Genomic DNA, 23481 nt, shown 5'->3' with positions numbered 1-23481 from the left:
TGAGGAGGCGGGGCCGGGGCTGAGGGGCGGAGCCATGGCTGGGGGGCGGGGCCAGGGCTGAGGGGGCGGGGCCGGGGCTGAGGGGGAGGTGCGGGGCGGGTGGCGCTGCCGGGTCCCGGTGGGTCGGGGAGCTCGGTGAGCTCGGTGCTTTTCCTCGCAGAGCTGCTGTGGGATCGTGGGGAAAAGCGGAGCCCGGCGTGTGTGCCCCTCCCGCCATCCCCGTTCTAACGCCGCGTGCACTGCCTGTATTGCTGTGTGTGTCACATCTCCCAAGCTCGATGCCGTGCCCAGGTGCCGGGCTGGCTGCAGTGTAAGTGGTGTGTCAGCACGTGTTCTTTGTCCTTGAGACTAACGTAAGCTGCTTATATTAAGCCTATGTCTGTCTCCTTGCTTTGCTAAACTGCCGTGAGCTTGTTAGAGGCAGGGCACAGTCAGATTCCAGTTTTATTGTTCATGCTAGGAATATACTGCTCGCCTGGAAATAAACTCCCACAACCTTTCCAACTTCTGATAACCCCTCTCAGCATGAGAAATTAGTATTTCACTGGTCTGGGTGAAAGTCGGTGCCAGCAGTAGAAATGCTTGTAGCTATTCCCACCATTGCTGGTACCACGCCGGCTACGTTTTCTTCAGAGAAATGTGCGTGTTGGTACAGTCAGGATCGGCAGGTATCTGCCACCACGTCCGTAAGATCACTGATTTCTAAATCAGTGAGAGTGACCAAAAATACATATCAGCATTTTATTAGAACAATAAAAACTCTTAAGTGAACTGAACAACTTGTGTCTGCTAAAAGAGTGAAATGCCACATGTCTAAATGTGAGAAGGTCTGAGAAAAATTCTATGCATGGGCTAAAAATTTGATTAAATCACATGTTAGAAAACATTCAGCAAGCTGAAAGCCACATCTATGATTATTTCTGGTTGGTGAAAGCAAGCTATGACTGATTACATCCCCTCCTGATTCTGCTGACAGTCCATTCCTGGAGGGAAGCCTTCCTCTCACTTGGCATCCTGCTGTCCTCCATCTCTGTAATTAGCTTGCCTGAATGCTGCAGACTTCCCTAACTACCACTTGGCATGGCATCCCATAGTGCTCACCGGCTTACCAAGGAGCTAGGGATAAAACAGCTTCTAATATATTTGCCCATGCTGTAGACTGTTTTCATACTGGTTTCAGCCTAAATGCAGAGGAGAAACAGAGCTGGGTTTACAGACAGTATTATGCACTCCTTGGGGTTTTAACCATCTTAGTTATTTATATGTTCTCTGATATTGTGGTATATGAGAGCATCACAATCTTTGACTTCCATATCTGTGCAGTACCAGAGATGAAGGAATTCTTATCATTGAAATTTAACCGGTGAAGTTCATGCTGTCAGGGTTATGCTCGTATCTGTTCAAGGGAGGCTATTTCTTGTAAATGGGATGTCTTTGCAAGCTGTTGTTGCTGTTGTTGTGGTTGTCATGAGAGCTCATAAACTGACTGGCAGGCAGAGCTCAGCCTCTGCTATTGTCTGCTAGAGCCTCCCCACCTTCTATTTCTGTCTCTTCTTGCTCCTGCCCTAAGCCTGCTTTCCATTTCCTGCTAGGAACACTGACATGGAATACCATATACACAGTGTTAATCTAAGTTTTATTTTACCCTGTTTTTCTGTAGAATTGTGTTATATATGTTCCTATTGCCTGCCTGGACATATAAGGATTTAGTTCTCTGACCTCTGTGCTAAAATATTTTTAACTCATTGATCCATTTCTCGTTTGGGCCCTTATGCACACTGCAACTTCAGGAAAGGCTGAGGCACCAAAGTCAGGCAACCAACAGACAGAAGTGTTCGAAAATTAAACTGCAGTAGTTTTAAAACACATGGAACTGTTCATTTAAATGTATCTGTTAGGAGAAATTGTTTCAGATGAGGTTCTTAAATATGAACAGTGTGAGACAGCCCCAGCGTCTCTGTGTCACTCATGATTTACAATATCATTGTTACAATTATAGCAGTGGCTTGCTGAGAGCACAATAGAAGTGAGAGTGAGTTGAAGTTAAATAAATAAGGTTCAGGTCACAGAGCTCTTAGACTGAAGGGAGGTGGTACACCAGCTTGGTTTTCAGGTGAGAGAAACAAGTTATGATTTTGTTCCCCAGGTTCTGTTGTTAGAAAAAGACCAGTCAATTCTCCAGCAAACTTGGCTCATAATCTTCTAGGTAATGAAAATGAGAAAGGAAAAGAAGACTTGCAGGCTGAATATTTGTTTTGTTAGTGGTCCTTTCTAGCATTCTAATATCATTAACTAGAATGTAGTCAAAATGGATGGTTAAAGTATAAAGATCTTGCTCTGCAATAGTCATCCTTCTAGTAGCTAAAATAAACCTTCCTTCTTATGACTCAGAGACAAACAGTGTGTTGGGTAACAACTTAGGGGAGACATCTGGCAGGTTGGAAGTGAGGATGGCTACCATGTGCTTTCTGTTACTTTGGACTTTACAGCACGGAGATCACCCCTGACTGCAGCACACTGACATTGTCCGTGAGGATTGTGCGCCCTCATGGACCAGACAGCTGGGAAGCACACCAAAGTAAGCTGACTCCTGCCACCTGGGATCTCGGTGCAGAAGACAGGTTATGAAACACTGAGTTACAAACCCTGCTGTGGAGGAGTGGGAAATGGAAGCTAATTGCATTTACATGCAGGTAATGTGTTTCCTGAGATGACAGGATGGGAGATTCACACTGTCTGACAAACACCCCCAGAGCATGTGCACTCACATCACTTCCCTGATCATTTAATTATAATCCTCACTCCACATTCTGAGGAAGAAATTGATCTTCCATTTTTATCAGGATTTAGATATGTTTGCTTTGATCAATTTAAAGTAATCCCTTGATGTCCCAATGAATACCATCTTATATATGCCCTAAATATTGTAAAATGTCATCTCCTCTTTAGAACAAAGCAGAGTGAGAATCTGTCTGAGCTGCACAAAGGTTCTCAGTACCTCTGCTAATACAGAATGATTCATGTTTTTGCAGGGACTTCTATAAAATACTTACTGATGATAATCACTGTACATATCCATTGCATTTTATCTACAAACTCAAGAGTGTTAGGAAAAATTGAGTATGTGCCACGACTTACTAAAAATAAAAACAACCCCAATGTCTACTGTAGTTCACTTACCCTTCATTTGCACTAGGAAGATCAAGTTTTGAAATGCCCTTTGGATGATATTTATCAGATTTTATTGAAGAGAAAATACACTTGAAAAAAATAAAACCCCAACCAGTTCACTTCCATTGCTTCATTTTTTGTCTGTGATTAATTTCTTAGACTTTTAGATGTTTCATTTGATTTTCATTCCAAATGTGTACTGTTTGTGATTATTAGTAACATATTTATTGGTGTGTTCTGTGGAGGCTGTAATCAGCCCCAGGGCCCCTCTGTGCTGGATGGTCTGCCAAACACAGATTACAGTACATGGCCTAGAGAATTTACCTGCTAACTGGAAGGTGTGATCATGGACGGTGCCTCCTGCAAGCCAGTGAAAAAACCAAATGTGTGTAATTTTCAGTGAGAGCTGGGTGACACAATGTGTTGCAGAAGGTACCTCTAGGAACCATGCCTACTACAGAAATAATGTCAGTTTCATTAGCTAGGAAACACAGTTCTGTTCTTGTAAATAACACCATTTAATTCATGACCATTTCAAGTGTGACTTTCTGCCATTAAAGACAAAAATCCTTAAAGTCCAGTTTATCCTGATTTTTATTAGTGTATTTCAGTTCAATTTTACAGCACTCAGGGAAGGATATACTGGGCAAAGAAAAGCTCAGAATATTTAAAATATTATGTTTATTGGTAACTGATCCACAATAACTGAATGCTCAAAGGCTGAAAAATAGATTGAAGACTGAAGCTAATTTTTCTAAACAGGCTTCATTTTTATCAGTGGCATTGAGGAGATTGTGTGAATATGTAGATCTGGAGCATAATTAACTTTTTAATCTAATTCATTGTCTGTTGTCTTTCTTACTATCTGAGCTTTTCTCGCTGTCTAAACCTACTTTAAAATTGTGTAGATGGTTATTTGCCATACTCATGCACACATTGCTCATTGTGCATCAGCTGGGAGACCCTCAAAGAACAGACTGCAGCTGACATGCAAGCCACAGTAATTGATTTTATGTACCCAGTGATGGCAGAGCAAGACCTGTGCTTCCTTGTGTGAAATAGGTGCTGTGGAAGCACAGCAGTGACAAAAATGCCCTTTCTGCCCCGGTTTTGCTTATTCCTTCAACCACCAGATCTTCACACAGAGAGAGCTCTATGTCCTGGCAAGAGAGCTGAGGAGGGACAGTGAGGGTAAAGGATTTTGTTTGCTGCAAGCAGAAGAGAAGGAAGCTGCCCAGGGACGTCTTTGATGGGGGCGGCCATGATGGGATCTGCCATGAGATCTCTGCCTCTTCTGTGATGAAGAGAAAGGGCACAGAGCCACTCTGGGGAGTCTGGTGAATTGAATGAGGTGGGATAGTTGTATCCAGCAGGAAAAAAGTACAAACTGTTACTGTGAAGATGTTAAACTTCAGTGCCGGGGCCTAAGCACGTGGCAGAAAAGATGTGAACAGTAGGGGCCTTTAAAGAAGCACAAAGGAAAGAAGAAGCATCAGATTAAGTAGGGAGGCCTGAAGATGTGTCTGTCTGTGGAACAACCCAACACATAAAGAAATGAAGACAAAGTTGGTGGTGATTTATGCCAGGAGGTTAAACCTTACAGAATTAATGGCCTTTGAAGTCTGTGGGCTGACAGTGCTGGGCAGCCCATGATCGTTACATTTAGACAAACCTACATTGGGAGGTTTAATCAAGATCTCAAATTGAAGCACAAAATTAATTGGCTTGCTTGTGTGACCTTTATGTAGCTAACTTCTGCACGTTCACAGGGAATATCTCTAGCTCTGATCACCAAAGCCCTTCCTAAAAGCAGTGTTACGTTATTGAAAATCAAATTTCACTTGGATTAACCTTTAGTTGGGCCCTTAAAAGGAGGGGACACATATGTTATGTGTACATAAGGGTGTTGGTTGTTGTTACTGGTGCTACAGTGTTACTGATGGTCTTGGTGAGGGTATAATCACTCATCCTGTGGCCGCATTCCTTGGTAAATGCTCTTTGCAATTTCTCAGTAGAGAGAAAGACGCCAAAACCAAACCACTGATGATGATGGCAATTGCTTGCCTTGGTTGTGTAGACCTGCACTGCTGGTCTTTTCCTACCATGCAGTACTTATCAAATGGTGCTTTCCCCCCCCATTTCTGTGCGCAGTGTGCGCAATGTAAGATGTTTGTGGAATGAGCAGTTACTCAATGCATTGATCTCTCCTCACAGTTCAGTGTGACACTATGCCTACTTTGCAGCACACTCCAGCCTAAATGCAGAGTTGCTACCTTCCTAAAACCCTTCCTGTGGCCCCTGAGTCCTTGACAAACACTGATGCATTGTCACAAGGCAGTTGCTATATCCCCCTGTAGATGACGATGTGAGGCACAGAATTATTCAGGTGGAGAGCCTGCTTGGTGTGGGGGCTCAGTTGGGTTCCAGGCCCTTGTGGGCTCTGGGCAGTGCTGCAGCACCTGCTGTGCTCAGGGTGTGTGCCCTGTTGTGTTCAGTGGCAGCTGTGAGCTGCCCTCCTGCAAGCTTGCCTGCAGGATTGCGAGCCAAGCACTCAGAACATGAAGAACAAACAGCTAACTACAACTTATGAGAAGTTCAAGTAGTAACTGATTATTACACTGTTATTCTTTGGCAGAGGCAAGGTTGGATTCCCAGGACAGCACTTAGCTAAGATACAGTCATTTCTCTTCCTAAAATTTCCTGCCTCGTGCCATCTGTGCCTTCCAAGTTCTGCAGCGTGCTGACCAAAGATTAACATATGGACATTTTTTTTCTTTAAATGTGCATTCCTGATTTATACCCAGAATAGGTTCATCCTATAAATCATCTCTCTGTTTAGACCCTGCTATCACCCAGTTGGATCTGGGGATCATAAAGTGCAGTTACTGATGTTAAAAATAGTTTTCTACTGGAATTTAGATCCAGCTTTTGATTACATAGCATCAGCTGAATTTGTAGCACTGACTGGAGTTTGTGTCTATGTACTTAATGTATGAATCAAATAACAAACTGATTGGGAAGTTTGTGCTAGAAAGATGACAGTAGATGATCAGTGGGAGGTACAAGAACTGATGATATGCATATAAACCCTGTTCATAGAATCATAGACTCAATTAGGTTGGAAAAGACCTTTAAGATCATTGAGTCCAACTATTAACTCAGCACTGCCAAGTTCACAATAAACCATATTCCTAAGCACCACATCTGGACATCTTTTAAATCCCTCCAGGGATGGTGACTCTACCACTGCCCTGGGCAGCCTGTTCCGATGCTGGACGACCATTTCAGTGAAAAAATTCACACACAGAATCTCACAGAGGATCACTTAAGTTGGAAATTATGTTGAAGATTATGTACTCCAACCTTTGACTGATCTCCACTCTGTCAACTAGACCAGATCACTAAGTGACACATCCAGTCATTTCTTGAACATTTCCAGGGATGGTGACTCCATCACCTTCCTGGGCACCAGGGCATTCCAATGCTTAACAACCCTCTCTGTGAAGAAATTTCTCCTGAAATATCCTGAGCTGGAAGGGATCTACACAGATCATCTAAGCCCAAGTCCTGGTCCTGCACAGAACAGCCCTGAGAATGACCTCATGAGCTTCAGAATGTTGTCCAAATGCTGCTTGAACTCTCTCAGTCTTGGGGCTGTGACCACTTCCTTGGTTCTTTGTGCTTAAGTTGAGCTGGTAAGCCTCCTGAGAAGCTGCTTCACCAATAGTGGACAAATCTTGTAATGTTATTACTATCCTTGTTCTACAGTCTCAACAAAGAAACCTGGATGATGAACTCATTATGAAGTTGAGTAGTGTCTGGACCAGACTCAGAGTCTGGTTTCTAAAAGAAACCAGAAGTTTTGGGAGGGCCAAGTAAGAGCAACAGGCAGAGCAGCCAGTGGTCAGAGAGGGAGGCAACCTTGAAAGTAGTCAAAGTAGATGATGGAGATCTAAGCTCCCTAAACAGAGCTGAGCATGGTAATGGACTGCTTTCAACCAGCAAAATTTTCCTCATGTCAAATCTAAATATTCCTTACTGCAATTTAAGTTCACTCCTTTTTGTTCTGTCAGCAGCAGACATGAGAAACAGGTTTTCTCTTGGTCTTTTCAAATACCTTTATTGCACAAGTCTGGAAGACAGTCACTTTCTGCCCTCCTTCTGTACTTAGACTAAATAATTCAAACTTCTTCAGCTTTTCCTTGTGGATATATTGTTGTTCTTGGTTATTCTCCTTACACTTTGTTGTTTTTGTGATTAGTTCTTGAAGTCCAGGTCCCAGATTAGATGCCAGATTGCAGTACAGGTTATACCAGTAGCATGTGCTGTAGGGACTCTTTGAAATGCTTCACAGGTGATATTCCCTATATTTTACCTTCTTGTATTTTGTGCGATCTGTTATCCTGGGTGCAGGATATTCTGTCCTTTGTTATTTGTTTAAATTTTCCCTTCTTCATGTTGCGTTGCCTGTGACTGAGACAAGTTGGCTTCATTACACACACCTCCTGTTCTTTCTCCACTTTGCATTACCCTGCAACTGGGCCATTCATGTTTTTCTAAGGAAGGACAAATTTTCTGAGACTTCATTTCTTCTTGGTCATATTCACTGATTTGCACAGAAAGCAGACTTTATGGTCTTTATTTTGCTGTTCCTCCTCATCCCCTTCACAAAAATGAAGAACACTTATGTCCTAGTCTCATTTACCTTTTCTCTACATTCTCAACCAATTTCTCTCTACTGCTTGCAATCAAATGGAAAGTGAGCTTTCTTCTACCTATTCAGAATAAGCACATTGCTAAATATCTTCTAAGAGTTTTCTGGACAATCTGTTCTGTATATTTTTTTTTCCTTAATAAATATGCATATGCTAAATCTCCATGCCTTACAAATTTGTACCTTTGGCTGATTTTGCTAGCTGGTCTCAAAAAGCCTTGTCTGCATCATCTGCCTTGTTGAGTGTTTCTGTGACACCACCCTTGTGCATTTCCTTCTTTGTCATTATGCCTATGTTAATATTACAGTATGGATTATTCATATTTGTCATTATGCCTGTGTTAATATTACAGTATGGATTATTCCTCTCTCAGTTGTGCAACTTCAGTAGTAGCTGGATCATTGTATTTAAGATTCCCAGCATTTCTTGTTTATTTCCTGTGTTTCTTGCATTAATAAACAAATATCTGGGATGTTCAGGGAATTGACTCACTGTCCTTCTTATGACCCTTTTGAATACAAAGCAAAGATACCAATCCTTATTTCTTAACAAGGTGGACTGAACACCTGCCCAGTAATTTGTAGAACAGTGTTTCAGGAACCCAAGCTCTTCTGCTGCTGCAATTTATGCAGACAAATGCTCATTTTCAAGCTTTCTCACTGTCTTGCCCTTAAATCACAACTGGAAGAATAAAAGAGAGTTCAAGGTGACACCCCTGCTGCCTCACCCTCACTCTTTGCACCTCACAGTTACTACCTGCCCCTTCAATCTCTCTTCCAGCAGTATCCTTGGCCCTTACGTGGATGAAGAGCGTGAGGAAATTATCACTAAACTGGTGGAGCTTCCTCATCTCATGACCCAAGTCCTGGGAAGAAAGAAGCTATGAAGCATTGGCTGAAGATATTTTGCCTTTTCAGACTGAGAGGTCTGTAAGACAGCAGTGTTGGCTGTTCCACAGGTGGGACCAAGCTGTTTTGCTCCCTGACAGTAGTAGTGCTGAGGGTGCCGGGGGATTTGCAACTCCACACCAAGCCACAGAGCATTTCAGAGATAAATGAAATGTTATTGACAGGTTTTAGTTCAGAGGTAGTAGTTAATGAAAACCTATGACTCCTACTGTGAGATCTGAGATAACGTTTAGAGTGTTAGCAGTGTCTTGTTACGAAAGAAAAAGTGCATGGAAAATCACACAAACACTGACACTAAGATTTTAATGAGTCTTTTAAATAAGAATTTAAGATAAGGAGATCCTGTATGAGCATAGTGGGATCCTATTATATTCATGGGATACCTGCTGGAGATGAGGCACTAGCATCCCTAGAACACCACAGACAAGGATTGGAGTTTGCTGTACCTGCCCACAATAAATATGGAATGGGTAGTACTCATATATCCCATGAAAAGCTTGGAGCTAACAGCCAGAGTTACAGCAATTGCCTGAATGACATGATTGCTTTGGAAGCCCCTTTTAAATAGAAGCAGGTTTAAGCTGTGTCAGATGTAGTTCTGTGCTGACTGATGATTCAAGGGTTTTTGTATGCAGAGTGTAGGTGCAGATCCTAGCAGATAAAGTGAGCCCTGAACGCAGCAAACTGAAATTGATAGCACATCACAGTGATTTAAATTAATAATGTGCTGAAAGTCTGGTTTTGCTTACGTTTCAAGATTTTGGCTCTGCCTCCCTTTTTACCTTTGAAGTTAACATTCACTGCAGAGTGATCTTTGTTTTCTCCCAAGCACTTTCATCCTCTGCCTCAGGCCATCCCATGTATATGGGAGGAGATCTGTGTGAAAGGTTTTTTTAAATCCCTCCTTAAAGTTAATTTCTGCTATGAATTTATAAGCAATGATAAGCTGCTACTGTTTGCTGTGCTGCATGTGGTGTTCACCTCATTACTCACCACTTTCAAAATAAAGGAACTTCATGTGCCAGAAGGTATTACCTTGGTAAGACCAGTTCTGCTTCTGCAGACCTTTGCAGCTGTCTGAGGATGTCAAGGCATAATCTGGCTGTGAAAATGGTGTTTTAGGGTAAAGATAGGCCTCTGAGGTTTTGTTGGGGCAGTGAGTCCACCAATTCCGTTCATGACATTGGAAGAAAAAATTGAAGTAATGTCAAATCCTGATAAATTTTCCCCTTGGTGTCTGATTCTCCTCCTACTTCACTTTCTAAAGAGTTGCTTTATTTGACCTGTTTAGATTCTAGCACAGCTCCTACAGCAGTTTGTGTGTTGCTGTATGGATAGCACCCAGCCTTGTGGCAGAACATCTACTGGCAATCCATAGCCTGCTGAATTACACCTGTGCTCTTGAGACACCAGTCTAGGATTAGGCATGGTGAGCAAGTCTTTTATTAGAGCAATGGAACTAATGCAGCCCAGCTCTTACATCACTGCTTGGGGATATTAACCTAATTCCAGGAGCAGCACAGATATTTAGCAAGGTGTTGGGCATTTCTTTGTTGCACACCAGAGATGTACCCCTAGATTCCTACAGGTAGTATTCACATTCAGTCCATAATTCTCTGCAAGCAAACTTTGCAGGTAAAATCACTGTTGCAAGCAGAAGACAAAAATGTCAAACACCACCAACTGAAATGGATGGCCTGGCTCTGGACTGGACCCAGGATTCCAGCATCCTGCAGTGGTGAACATGGCAATTACTTTGTGACACCTCCCCATAACAACAGAAAAAAGCCAAAAGATAATTTTTTTTTTTTGAGACCTCATGAAAAAGGATCACCTCTGGTGACTTTAAAATTAGGCATAGTACTTATATGCAAATTGGACGAATGGAGGTACTGACTAGCCTGCTTTTACAAGCCTCCAGCTGATAACAATCAACTCTTGGGATAAAATTTTTATTGCCTTGTCCAGAATCCAGTGTGTTGAACAATCATACCATGAGTCGTCTCCTCCCTCTGTCTGGCTTGGCCCAGTGCCACTGTCCACAGTTGTAGAGTGCCAGTTTATACCAGCTGGGACTCCTGACTATGATTTGCTTATTCATCAGGTTCCGAGGGGAAAATATAAATAGTATTCTCTTACTGCTCTTTACAGGAAAAAAATAAAAGAAAAAAAAAAGAAAGAGTCCCATCTACATTTAAGCAAAAGAGAAAAGTTCTGTTCGAGGTAAAGTACTGACATTTTGGTGTCTCAAGAAGATGGTCAAAAAGCTGATATTGTCCCATTAAAATTGGTAGCAACACTATCACTGACTGGTGGATGTAGGATCAATCTTCATAAAGGCCCTTTAGGAAAGTCAAATAGCTTTCAGGGGAATTCAGCATTTCATTGCTTCTACCAGTGTTAGCAATATATTGATTATTTTTGTGATTGCAAATAAAAGCAGCAGCCAGTTTGGGTCTTTACCACTCACAGAAATATCTGCTGGAAGAACTTGCAAAATGCTCAGCTTTTCTCCAAGCAGTTGCTTTGTGTTGAATGTGAAGCAGAATGGGAACCAGCATCCTCCTTGCAGTGCCTGCACTCCCCAGGAAACGCAGTGGCTGGTGGGGCAGAGTGCCTGCCAGCCCCCAGCACTGCCAGGAGCAGCCATCACACAGCACTGTGCCACTCAGGGGCTCACACTTTCAGCTGGGACTTAGCTGGATTTAGCTGTGCCAGAACTGTGGGAGAAACCTTAGCCTAGTCACGTTAAGTAATCCCTGCATCCCGGCTCTTACACCATTGACTATTGTTTGAGCTTACAGAACAGAAATGTTGTATACTGCATACAGCAGCCAAAACCATAGCAGAGAATATCTTTTATCCCAGGTTTCAAGCAAGTTTTAAGTTGTTTTTCCTGCTACTTAACAAGTGGATAAAAATCCCTTCCTTCAGGAGAAGAAAACCAGAGCAAAGGCATTGTACACCCAATCAGCTGAGCCTGCTTGGTGTTGCACAATGAATTAGTGCCATCTACAGTGTGAAATGGGTCTTGAAGATGGAAGGCTGTCAGAGGTTTAAACTACACTCAAAGGAAAACAGTATGCACAAAAAATTATCTTACAATTTAAAAACAAATAAAGATATGATAAAAAGCCAGAAGAAAGTAGATTAAAACCTTGCTATGTATCGAAATAGCAATAGAAAATGTAAAACTGTTTAATAAGTTTTGCTTTTGAATATGCTTGATTCCAGCATAGATCAATGTATTTATATGTTACAGAATTTCTTTTCTCAGCTTGTTTATTTTTGCTGTTGTTGATCTAACTGAGCTTGAAGTAAATGACAAAATGTCATCTGGTGCCTTTCTTAATAAGCTTTTTGCAATAGCATGTCAAACCTGCTCTGGGTGCTCTGGTGTCATTGGTATTACTTACCTCCACTTCAGGAGGAGAGAATCTGAACTCACTTAAGTAAATTCCATATTGTGTTGTTTTCCTTGTTAATGCAGTTAATCAAAACCTAAGAGCACATTGCCCTTTTGGAGTGCTGTGCCCTTGACCAAGGCACATGAACATTTGATTGGGCTTTACCTATTCATCACCTGGGAAGGTGTCTCCATTATCTCTTATGTGCTCTGTTCAGGCAGTAAACCAAACAGGGGATTTTATTTTGATAAACTGAATGATTCACTTCTTTCTTCTCTTGAACAGTCTCACAGCAAGAGGGATAAGCCTGATTGCTCTTCAGTCTTTACATGCCATAAATACAAATTGGGATGGAGAATGAGTTTCTGACAACTGGTTGTGGAGTTATCTTAAACTCTTACACAAATTGGCAATCAGGTTCTGAAAGCAAGAGCAGCATCCCAATTTCTGCAGCACCTCAGTGCCTAAGTGGGACCTCTAACAATGATCTCTGGGTGACACCACTAGAGATTGACTTCTGCATTTGCCACTACTAATATTTCTTAAATTAAATAGATTTGAGAATAGGAGCTGAAGAAGCAGGCTCTGATCTCAGGGTTTCTCACAACCTTCCTCGCTGCTCCCCTCTCTCTTCTTTCCTCTTTGCATCCATTTCCCCTCAGTATTTATATGTCTTTGCACTTAGATCCATTGTTTTCTTATGTCAGTGATATTATGTCTATGGTACTTAGGCTAATATATGGCAAATTCAAGAACACATTTTCTCCTATTTTTATACATACTGTGCATAGCAGACCTATTAAATGTTGAAGCAATACTTGCAGTAACATAATGTATCAGCCATTCTTTCCAGGTAATTCAGAAGTGTTTAGAAATGTCCATTCTCACTGATTAGGATGGATACTCATAGATCCATACAGAGAACCCACATCAATTGTGAAAACTTGCCTGATTTTCTGAGCCCAGGACTAGTCAGGCATTGACTCAGGCCACCAAATGTCACTGCTTAACCAAGTTGTCTTTGTTAGAAGCACAGCCTCTCTTAAAGTCAATAGAGGAAGAAGACAGATTCTAGCAGGAAGAACTGCTAGAAAGGGAAGATTGATACAATTGAAGAAATCAAAAACAATGATAGAAAGAATTTATGGTGTCCACGCTCCTAACTTTGATATCTCAATAAAATCTGGTGGATGAATTCCCTGGAGACAGGAGCTGAAAGGAAGGACACTATTAATATTTTTTCCTTTAAAATCAAAACAGCTGTAGAATTGTGAACAAGAAGCCTTGTACATCTGTGTTCAAGGACATGAGAATTAATCAGCTGTTCTTCTCAGAAGGATTATGTTAAAGAAATATCTGCTTTCAATTTTTCTCAGAAGCAACCTGTACAATATCAAATACTCAGTAAATGCTCAAGGCAAAATGCTATCTATAATTAGCTTGTAAATGGTTTGTTTATTCAAAACACAGTGACGACTTCAGTGTTATTAAGGCTGCTTGGGCAATGCTCTTGAGCAATATGTATTCTGGGTTATTAACACGCAGCATCTGATCCCAGCATTTGATTCTTCTCTCTGATGCATCCCAGATATTCAGGAGAAACCTCACTCAAGCTTCTCCTCTCTGAAACAGGCATGGGGCTGAGCTCTGCTGTCCCCAGATGGGGTGTGCTCCCCAGAGAGGCACAAACACCTGGGTGGTGGCTTGGATGTTGTTATTATATTGCAAAGGTTCCACATTGCTAGAGTTTCACATCTCCTTGATGTTTCTCATAGGCAGCTCCTCCAGGCACTGCCTCTTCCATCTTTGCACAGCAGCCAACTGACTCCAGTTCCCCTCAACCAACCAACCCACTCTTTTATAACACTCTTCTGTTTGGCTACAGCTGTGGCCTGGTAAAGTCAGGCCTGCTCCAAATCTCTAGTAATTAGCTCAGCTGCAACTCCTTAAGGGCTAAGATTACTTTCTGTACTACCTTTATTTTCTGATATTGTTTCCCCCTACACTCGGGGACACAGAGGTTCCCCTACCTGGGGGATCCATTCACCTTGGCCAAGTCCCATTGATGCATTAAAGAAATTACCCAACCTTTTCTTCCAAAGGTTCTTCCAGTACAGCTTAAACAAGTGTTCTACTAAGGTTCAGAAAGAAAAGGTTATGAATTTATGCAATAACTCATCTAGATTGTGTCTATTGCAAGGTGTGTTGTTCTGTATCTAAAGAAGCAGCTCACGGTAGAATCACCACCAAATCCTCTCTATTCTACTATAATTATTATTGAGTTGCAATTTATGGAAAAATATTATTGATATCAGGCACATTTATAAATGTCAAATGTATTTAATTTTATTGAAAGCAGTTTTAAAAAATGTGTCCAAGTAGTAGAAATAGAATTTATTTTCTTCCAAATATGAAACTTATACAGGGCAAGTTAAAATGTTAGAAATTTCTCATTAAAAGAGAATAAACTCTCATTAAAAGAGAATAAACCTTCAACAATCTTCAAGGTAATTATAGTTACTTCATTTTCAAATTAAATTCTTACATTTCACCATAGTTCTGCTGGTTAAATACCACCATCAGTACAATTGTCCTAAATTTATATTGCTGTAAGAATCTTGTTTTGAATTCTTCTGTATCTTGATGCATCTTTAATCTTTTAAGGCAGTGATAGGTCAGAAACTCATTCATTCCTACTGAAATGTTTTCTTATGTGAAAAAGCAAAGACAATCACAAATAGTCTTTCAAATATAATTCAAGAGATTTATTTGTGGGAATATTATTATAGACAGACCAGGGAAAAAAACTCACAAAATCACCAATGGTTAAAAACTCTCTCTCCAATAATGCCATTGGAGTAATTTTCTCAGGACTGTGGATCTGAAGATTTGGGATAATGAATGATAATTTTAAGAGAAGTTTCAACATGTGTTTAGTTCTGTATGTTCTATTCTTTTTAAAGTAAGGATTTCAATGTTTATGTCCTGGGAGGGTTAACAATTCTCTGTGCAGCAGACTTGGTTTCCTCAGATGATGTTCTGAAACCAAGTACCATGGAAAATATAACCCAGCATTATCTTCCTTCACACTCGACTCACCTTTTTAAATAAAATAAACAAGTGGCCTCACACAGAAATCAAACTGCTGAAACAGCCTTACACTATTATCTACAATCTTCCCCCAGGAGCAAATGAGGGAGAAAATGAGCTACAAATCAGGGGGTCGTGCTGTCTCTGTAGTTAATTGAAAGTGCTTTGCACTGGCACTAATGGGAATGTTATTACCTGTATCACTGAGGCCACAGAAGCTGCCCTAGGAGCTGCCCTCCCAGCTCAGGTGTGAGGAAATGGTTCCAGCTGATGAACAAGGGACCTCAGCAATTCAGCAGTAGGTTATTCCAGTGACAGCAGTCTAAAGAACAAATACTCTTAAAAGCAGGGCTCTGAAAGAGTGAAGGAGCAAAGAACCACCCCGTAGGATTTGGGGAAATCCCACATATGTTGGGAAAAATACAGAACCTATTTTTATGGCAGCCAATAAGAAGAAAGTACCTGGATAAGCTGTGCCAGGAGAGTTTTGAAGTTCTCCTGCCATTCTGAAGGGACCAATAACAAATCTAGAAACAGCAAAAGGCTTTTCAAATCTAAACTTAATGTGAGAAACCTCCTAGTGTTCAGAAGTGGTGTATAAGTGCTATCGGGAGGGTTGGCAATGCAAGTGTGGAGGAGGCTGGAGCAGGCTGATCATCCCCAGGCACTGAATGAGGCAGACTGAGGGATGAGCAAAAGGGCCAGTGCTGAGCCAAGAGCAGCTGAGCCTTTTGAGGGACCCTTTGGATAAATATTGTTCAGTGCCATGTGGAAATAGCAGTGCTGGGCTGTCAGTGCCAGGGTGCAGCACTGTCCTGAGTAATGGGGAAGAGTGCTTTGGATTTACAGTTCCTGCAAGGTATGTGAACCAAATACATGCAGGAAACACCAAGATGACCACAGCTCACAGCTGAAGTGCAAAAAATAGCTTTATTCCAGCATTTCACTGGCTGGAGGATTCCAAAATCAAACAGAGATACATATGATGCTCATTTTATCAGGGGCAAAGTGTGGCTAGGCCTGAGTCCTGTGTTACAGAAAAAAAGGGGTTTGGGCGTGCACAAATCCTCCTCAGGCTGTGTTTTACAATCTCTGAGCTTCTTATCTCCCTTCCCTCTTAAGGAAAGGCTGCCAGCCTGTCTGAGGAATGTTGTTTTGTTTGTTAACAACACTTTGTTATCTGGGTGAGAAAGCTCTTCTAGAGCAGACAGAAAACAACCCAAATCGAACACAAATACATGAATTTTCTCACACTGAGAGAAGTATCTTCCAGTTGCAAGGTTGGTCTCTTAGTGAAAGCAGTGTTAGAAACAACTTATTTTTCTCTCTCCTTGCCAGGCTTCCATTTTTAACCCATTCATCCCCACAGAAGATTTGATAGAAAAATAAGATTATATCTCATTTTCTAGTGAATGTTCAGAAAGCTGAAAAATAAGTGCCAAGCATGGCAAGATTAATCAGAGGCACTGTTGCTATTGTAGGGCAATGCTTAATTTCATTTTAATACAGAAATTAATGTTAGTCTGAGCAGGAGATAGAAAGGAGAATCTTGGGATAAGTTTATGAAATTTCCAATCCTCACAGCTGTAGAGAAGAAGAAAGTCAATGTAGAGAACATGAGACACAAAAGTAAATACCTGAAAACAAGTAGCAGAACTCAAACCCTATTATTTTAAAATATCATGTATCCTGTATCTAAGACAATCTCTTGCTATCAGAAGATCTGGCACAGGGAGTTTGGTTGCTTAGGGTTATCCACCCTGTGCTTAGCTGCTATTGCCTCAGCTGATGAATGTAAATCAGTCTTTTGCTTTCTGGTTACTTTAAGCACATCTTTCACACATATTTATTTCTGGATAAGTTCTGTATCTTTTAAAGACAGGTAGGATATTTAGTGTTTGGGGAGAATTTACAGGAAAAATAACTTATCTTGTCCTCCATAAAATCAAGCAATTAAATTTAGTGAGATAACCAAACCACAGCACTGGCAGATAACATGACAGATATGTCTGTTTAATCACTGATCCAGCATTGTTTGTTTGTGTAGACTTCTAACTCTTTGCTCTTCACACCTTGCTAACATATTCTGGACTTTGTCAAAAATCCCCCATGCTGAGTTTCTCCCCACCATCAATGTGTTGCAGGCTGTCTTGGAAGTGAGCTTCAAGGGTGCACTCTGACTTGAAGCCTAGAGAAGGATGCTATAGTTATCTGATTCAAGATTTGATAATTAAAAGCAGGAGAAAGCACAGCAAAAATTAATGAAATTTATTTAGAAATGAGTAGGGAATCTAATAAATCACCTATTTACTGCACCTGAGTAAAAATCTTCATGTCTGCATGTAACAGGCACAGAATTTATCTATGGAAAATGTCCATCCTGGAAATGGCCCAGTCCATAGCTGAGGGAGGATTATTTACTGCCCTGCCTCTCCAGCTCTGAGTGCACAAGTAACACATTTTAAACAGATATGCACAGACTGTCTGATTGCTGTGGCTGACAGCTGGCTAGCTCTAAACCAGCCTCAGTTTGCAGGATGAGTTTCTCAATTAGCACAGCGCTGGTTCCTGGCCTAACAGCCCCTAAGCTTGGGTTAGTGCCACGGCACTGTGGCTCTGCAGTTCTGCACACAGAGGAGCAGACATGTCCATCTCTGTGTCTGCCCAGCTTAAATATTATCTCCTACCAGAAATGCTGATAACACTTTTCTGCCTTTGCCTGTTACCCTGTCACACATTTTGCTTCGATCCTGAGCCCAGTCAGGTAATTTCACATTTCCCTGCTGTGGAAGGCTGCTTTCTCAGCAGGGAAGCCTCACAGCTCCACTGTGCACATGGATTAATGATGGTTTGGGTAGGGTGTGCAAGAAGGAGATATGCTCTGCAGAGGGAGCAGGGAAGTATTTTATTCAAGGTACTGGTCATTTATGGGTCAGTTTCTTGAATGAAAGTAGTAAGTGAACTGCAAACAGGAATTCCAGAGAGTGTTTAATTGGGGTGCAAGCAATTTTTGTGGAGACACATATACACACAGAGGGAAAAAAGACTTTTAAAGTTTTTGTAGATGGGAAAACAGACAGCTTTCTCCACGTTGCTCCCAGCATCATCAGCAGAGGCAGACTCCTCCCAGCGCCCGGGCTCAGCACAAGCCAGTGAGGCCGTGCGAGGCGGCGGCCACATCCCGGTGCTCCCCTCCCGGCAGCGGGCACGGACGCGCTCCTGCCGCTCATCACCCAGCGACTCACCACCCAGTGGTGCTGCTTGCACCCCGCTTAAAAACGGGGGACTTGCCTGTCAAGCAGCCTTCATTGAAGGGAATTCATCATTCCATAGGCTTGGAGCAATAGAAAATAACAGAGGGCTGAGAAATTCCCGGCAGCAGTAGTCACTTGTCAGTCAGGATATCCCAGCTGTGCTCTCTCCTCCCCGGGCTGAAATAAAAATAATGGGCCCTGTAAAACACTGTGGGTCCCGGCTCTTCTGCTTCAGGTCTGCCACTTGGAGCACTCGCTGGATGCACAGCTCCCCACCTGAGGACAAAGTGGGACTGCTGGTGAGTTCTGTCTTTGAGACTTCTTTTTTTCTTTTTTCTCTCTCTTGCAACCCTATCTTCTTGAAGAGCTTTCTCTTGCTGTTTGTTTTCATATAGAAAATATTTGTTTTCTTCATCCCAGCTAGAAGCCAGCTCTGCCCAGGAACTCCCTCCACTCCTCAAAGAAATTTGTCTTCTTCCATTTCCTAGAAGGGAAATTTGTGCCTGAGAGGAAGGGAATGCTGTCACAGCATCCTACAAAGACACGTCACAAAATCCATTTCTGTGGGGTGCCTTTTATAGTCTTTGATTATAGTCCCCAGCACAAGAAGACCATGTGATTATAGAAGACCAACTCGATTTATTTAACTAAAAATTAAGCACCAACTCTCTGAGTTATTGCATCAACTCCCAGTGTTGGTAAATACCCAAAGCTCCTTTATCTGAATAGTGGTAAACTGTGCTACTGTAACTATTAAGCCAATAATACTATTTCTATAAAGATTTTATTTATAAAAACTCAAGAAATGGGCCCAAAATATACTCAATCTGTAGGAAAATAATACATTTGCCTAATATCTTTTAATGTGCCTTTTGTTGTTTTAAATGAGTCTTGTATAATCCTGTTGGTGCATGGAATGGACTAAGATACTTTTCTTTCCAACTGCATAGATTGCTAGTGCTTTTAGTTCAAACACATAAAATAATCCTCTGTGGATTATTTTTCCTTTAGAGCCTCTCACATCTCTGCTCTGTGGATTATTTTTCCTTTACAATCTGTCACATCTCTGGAATTATAGCTGCAGAAGTTCAATAATACCACATAATTTGCTTGGCAATGGACATCTTAGTTTGGGAGCATTTCAATTTGTTTAGCTTTATTTAACCTTATTTCTTTAATTTAGGAGACAATCATTGGATTCTCAGCAGTTTCACTGGCACTTCTTGGACCACCTGGATGGTTCCTGTGCCGCCTTTCAGGCTACAAGAAGAAATAGAGAACATCTCTTCAAAATTAAGATCTAAAGGCTGCAATAAACTCTAATACTCCAAACTTGGACTCCCTTAAAAGTCCCCATTCCCACACTGTCACCCATCCCATGGGCCAGGTCCCAGAAAGCTTTTGCAGGTACTGTAGAACTGGACCCAGATGTACGATGATGAAACGATACAAAAGGGTGGCAGGTCTGCTGTGCCATCTGCTGCAGCCTTGGACCAGTCTGGATCTGCCATCAGGACCTGGGAGAAGTGGAAGAGCGAGGAGGAGGAGGAGGAGGAGGACTGTAAACATGCTCCAGTGTATTCAGTTTGGCTGTTGAAAACCACATCTATCACACTGATTGCTGTTTGACCTTGTGTTTCAGACAGGCAGAACATCTGTGTCTAGGAAACACAGGCCTGTGGTAGATTTAGAGGCACCCTATCAAACGTGCTTGAGAATCCTGCCCTCCTGTGGGCAAGATTGAAGCACAGTGGTAAATCATTCAGTGTGAGTTCCTGAAATACAGGAAAAAGCAGCAGGCTGGCTGATCCTCCACCATGGACCAAGCTTTGCAGTGCCTGTGTTCCCATTTGTGTGCCTTTCCTGGCCGTTGCTTTGGTGACTCCCTGATTGGTGAGGTTACAAAAATGAGTTTACTCTTTGCCTTTCATCCATGGGTTTTGTCATTATTCCTGCATCCTTTCTGCACCAGCACATACAGGTACCATCAAAAGTTTAAAGTAAATAAATGGGAAAATATACAGAGAAAAAAAAATTATAGTCATCTCATACTAAACCTCTGAGAATTTAGCACAATTTTCTTGAGAGTTACTCTTTAATCTTTACATGTGTTCTTTTGGTGTGTTCATCTTCCACCAGGATAAATGTTTTTCTGCAGGTCATGATTGTCAGGTATTTAAATTTATTTTCAGTTTTTAGATTAAGATTTTTGAGAGATTTCCCTATGATTGCTATTTGCAATTACTATGATAAATAATTAGAAGTCTAGACTAAATTTGAGAAAAGTGCAGTAAATAATACTTGTTATGCCATGTTGTATGTGTAATAAAATAATGTTTTCTAATAATTTCAAATCTGTCTTGGAAGAAAATACAGAATATCAATCTTTTGTGATGCTTAAATATTAGCAGAATATAATTTAAAATTCCATTAAATCATTTTGAATACCTAATATGAAAACAGATTCCTAAAGTAGGGCTGTGAATGTGTGAAAGTGTTGTACTTGCTGTACTTCCAAAGTATTATTTTCAGATAAATGGCTTGAGTTCCCTTCAGCCCTGTAACCATGACTGAAGTTTTCAGATGAGAATGGAAACATTCATCCTGAGTGTTTAAAGAAAGTCATACTGACTTATTTTTTCCAAGAAATGATAGCTTTGTTACATAGTCAAACAGTCTGATGTGAAAGCCCAGTTGTGTATGTGGAAAGTTTCCCACAGATTTGAATGAGTGTTGGATATGTGCCTGCATTCCTGGGATCCAGAGGAAAAGCAATGCCAGTAACTGAAAGGCACTTGGACAAGGAGCTTTGCTCCAGCACACTGTGGGTGCATCCTTTGGATAATAAAGCTATTTTTCAGAATCTTTTGTAAAAATCATCTTTGAACATTTCAGTGTATCTGCTTGTCCTGTATCTGATTTCATCATCCTTCTCTCACCTAGTAATGCTTAAATAAATCAGTAAGATATCACATTTCAGTTGTTGTACTTGTCCTCTGAAATTATGGCCATGAGTAATAAGGTTGCCTGGTTATAATACATACTAGGGGGATGTGAGCAAAGCACTGACAATTGTGTTGGATGAAATGAGGTAACAGATATATGGGGATGTTTACATTAAAGCAGTGAGAATTTTTAGAATCTACTTACCTGAAGAGCTACTTAAAATTTAAGTGTTTTTCGCAAATACTTTTTTTTTTTTGGATTTTCAGTCCACTTCAAGCATTTCTTCCTAAAAGTACTAATGATTACATTTTACAGGCATTTAAAAAATACTTCAGTGTTCATGTAGTTTTCATTACTGGTTGCAAATGGATCTTTAATCCTGGAACTGGAAGCTCTGGGGAATGTGGTGCATAGAAAAGCAAGATGAAAAGGAGAGGAGCCAGGTCATTGCAGGCACCTTCATTGCTGTCAGTGTGGTATGAATGAGCTTATGCTCTTCATTAAGTGCAAGGGTGTTTATTTATTAGTCTAAACCAGCCACAGTTCAGCTAGAGCTGGGCTGATAAATGCAGCCAGTAGTGCCCAGTTGGGCTCTGGCTCCAACAGCAGCTTTTTTCCTCAGGCTTTCTACAGCTGCCCAAGGTGTTTGGTGAAGATGGTTGGTGGGTTTGTCATTTCACAGCAGTGACCCTGCCTGCAGCCTGGCAGGTACCACTCAGGGCTCCCTCAGTGATGCTGAGTTCTGTGTGTGCACATCAGTGGAGGCTTTTGCAAAGAAAGGCAAGAGACTCCCTCCTGTAATTCCACAGATGGGGAGCACCAAACATGAAATGCTTGCCCAAGATAAGGCAGCAGGGTAGCAGGAGGTGGAAACAGAGTTGAAGGATGTTTCCCTGCCATGCTTCTCATGGTATCTCTCCATCAATGGTTTGCATTTCTTGCAGATGGGCCAAAACTGGTGTTAAGCTGACTATAAGTAGCACAGGTAACACATATATACCTAAGGGTAAGTGGCTGAAACCTGTGCTTCCATAGGAACACAAGTAGCAGCCATCCCAGGTGAGGCAGAAGATCTTGTATTGAACTAAACTTTGTAACATTTACATTCTTTGTGGTTATGGTTATGTTTTTGTGCTGCAGTGTACAATTAAGCTAAAATACTCACAGTTCTGAGTAAGTAGAAGTGTCTTTCAGCCACTCTGTTGTCTCTTCTTAAGGATGGATGCTCTGGATGAGCTTACACTTAAATTAAGAGACCCAGTAATGTTCACCTTATGGTCCATAAACACTCTGGGTCTGCAAAAAGTAGTTGGGGAGTATTATGCAATTGTGAGGAGGCCTGAATTTGCAATAGATAAGACAATTTGTAAGGATCTGCAGATGAGAAAAATACATTCCCATGTGAAGTGCAGCAGCTTTCCTGCAGGCTGCTTCAGGAGTGTCCCAGTTCTATCAATTTAGCTCACTTTCTGTTTCCACCAAGGTTCCTGTCTCTGATAGTCCAGCCTTTGTTTCATCTTAGGCTACTCCTAGACTCCTACGTGCAGCAAACCAGTTTGGAGGAGAGACCAGACAGCTCACTGGCTGCTAGGGAGGCAGCCTTCAAATCAGGAGCAAGGTCAGTCAGCTTTAGTTGTTACTGAGCCAGGGTCTTCACCTGGGTCACAAACTTGGTACAGGTGTGGTAAAACACCAAGGATCTCAGAAGTGTTGTCACATGCTTTCTCTTCCCTTCCTTGTGGACAGTCTCACGCCTTCTTTTTCTCTCTGTAACTGGTTTTGCCCACCAGAGACATCTTACAAATGTTTTTCCTTGAGTGTAGAAATACTAAAGCAAAGTAAATATCTGGCTTTCTTGATTTCTCTATTCATTTCTTTGCCTTTGGGCCATGATGCTATGATAGGTTTAAGAAGGTAATATTTTGACACTTGCCATTCTGATTCCTAAAGCATTACTGCCACTACAATGTGCTTTTATTTTACCCATGTA

The 23481-nt window shown here is 41.4% G+C and overlaps 1 long non-coding RNA gene across 5 annotated transcripts; it reads left to right on the top strand.

Moving 5' to 3' along the window:
• The first annotated feature begins 99 nt into the window (after positions 1–99).
• LOC102066587 (uncharacterized) lies at positions 100–21662 on the top strand. Of its 5 annotated transcripts, none has more exons than XR_012580713.1 (5): positions 100–310; positions 2490–2693; positions 8670–8811; positions 10946–18844; positions 19729–21662. It is a non-coding gene; the product is annotated as an uncharacterized LOC102066587 (long non-coding RNA). The 5 variants fall into 5 exon arrangements; XR_012580712.1 differs by having other exon boundaries at positions 8667–8811; XR_012580714.1 differs by having other exon boundaries at positions 100–317; positions 8667–8811.
• The last annotated feature ends 1819 nt before the right edge of the window (positions 21663–23481 follow it).

The sequence above is a fragment of the Zonotrichia albicollis genome, chromosome 6 (genome assembly GCF_047830755.1).
Source record: "Zonotrichia albicollis isolate bZonAlb1 chromosome 6, bZonAlb1.hap1, whole genome shotgun sequence".
NCBI classification, from domain to species: Eukaryota; Metazoa; Chordata; class Aves; order Passeriformes; family Passerellidae; genus Zonotrichia; species Zonotrichia albicollis.
Note: the sequence above shows the minus strand (reverse complement) of the source record. Positions and strands in the feature narration are given on the sequence as shown.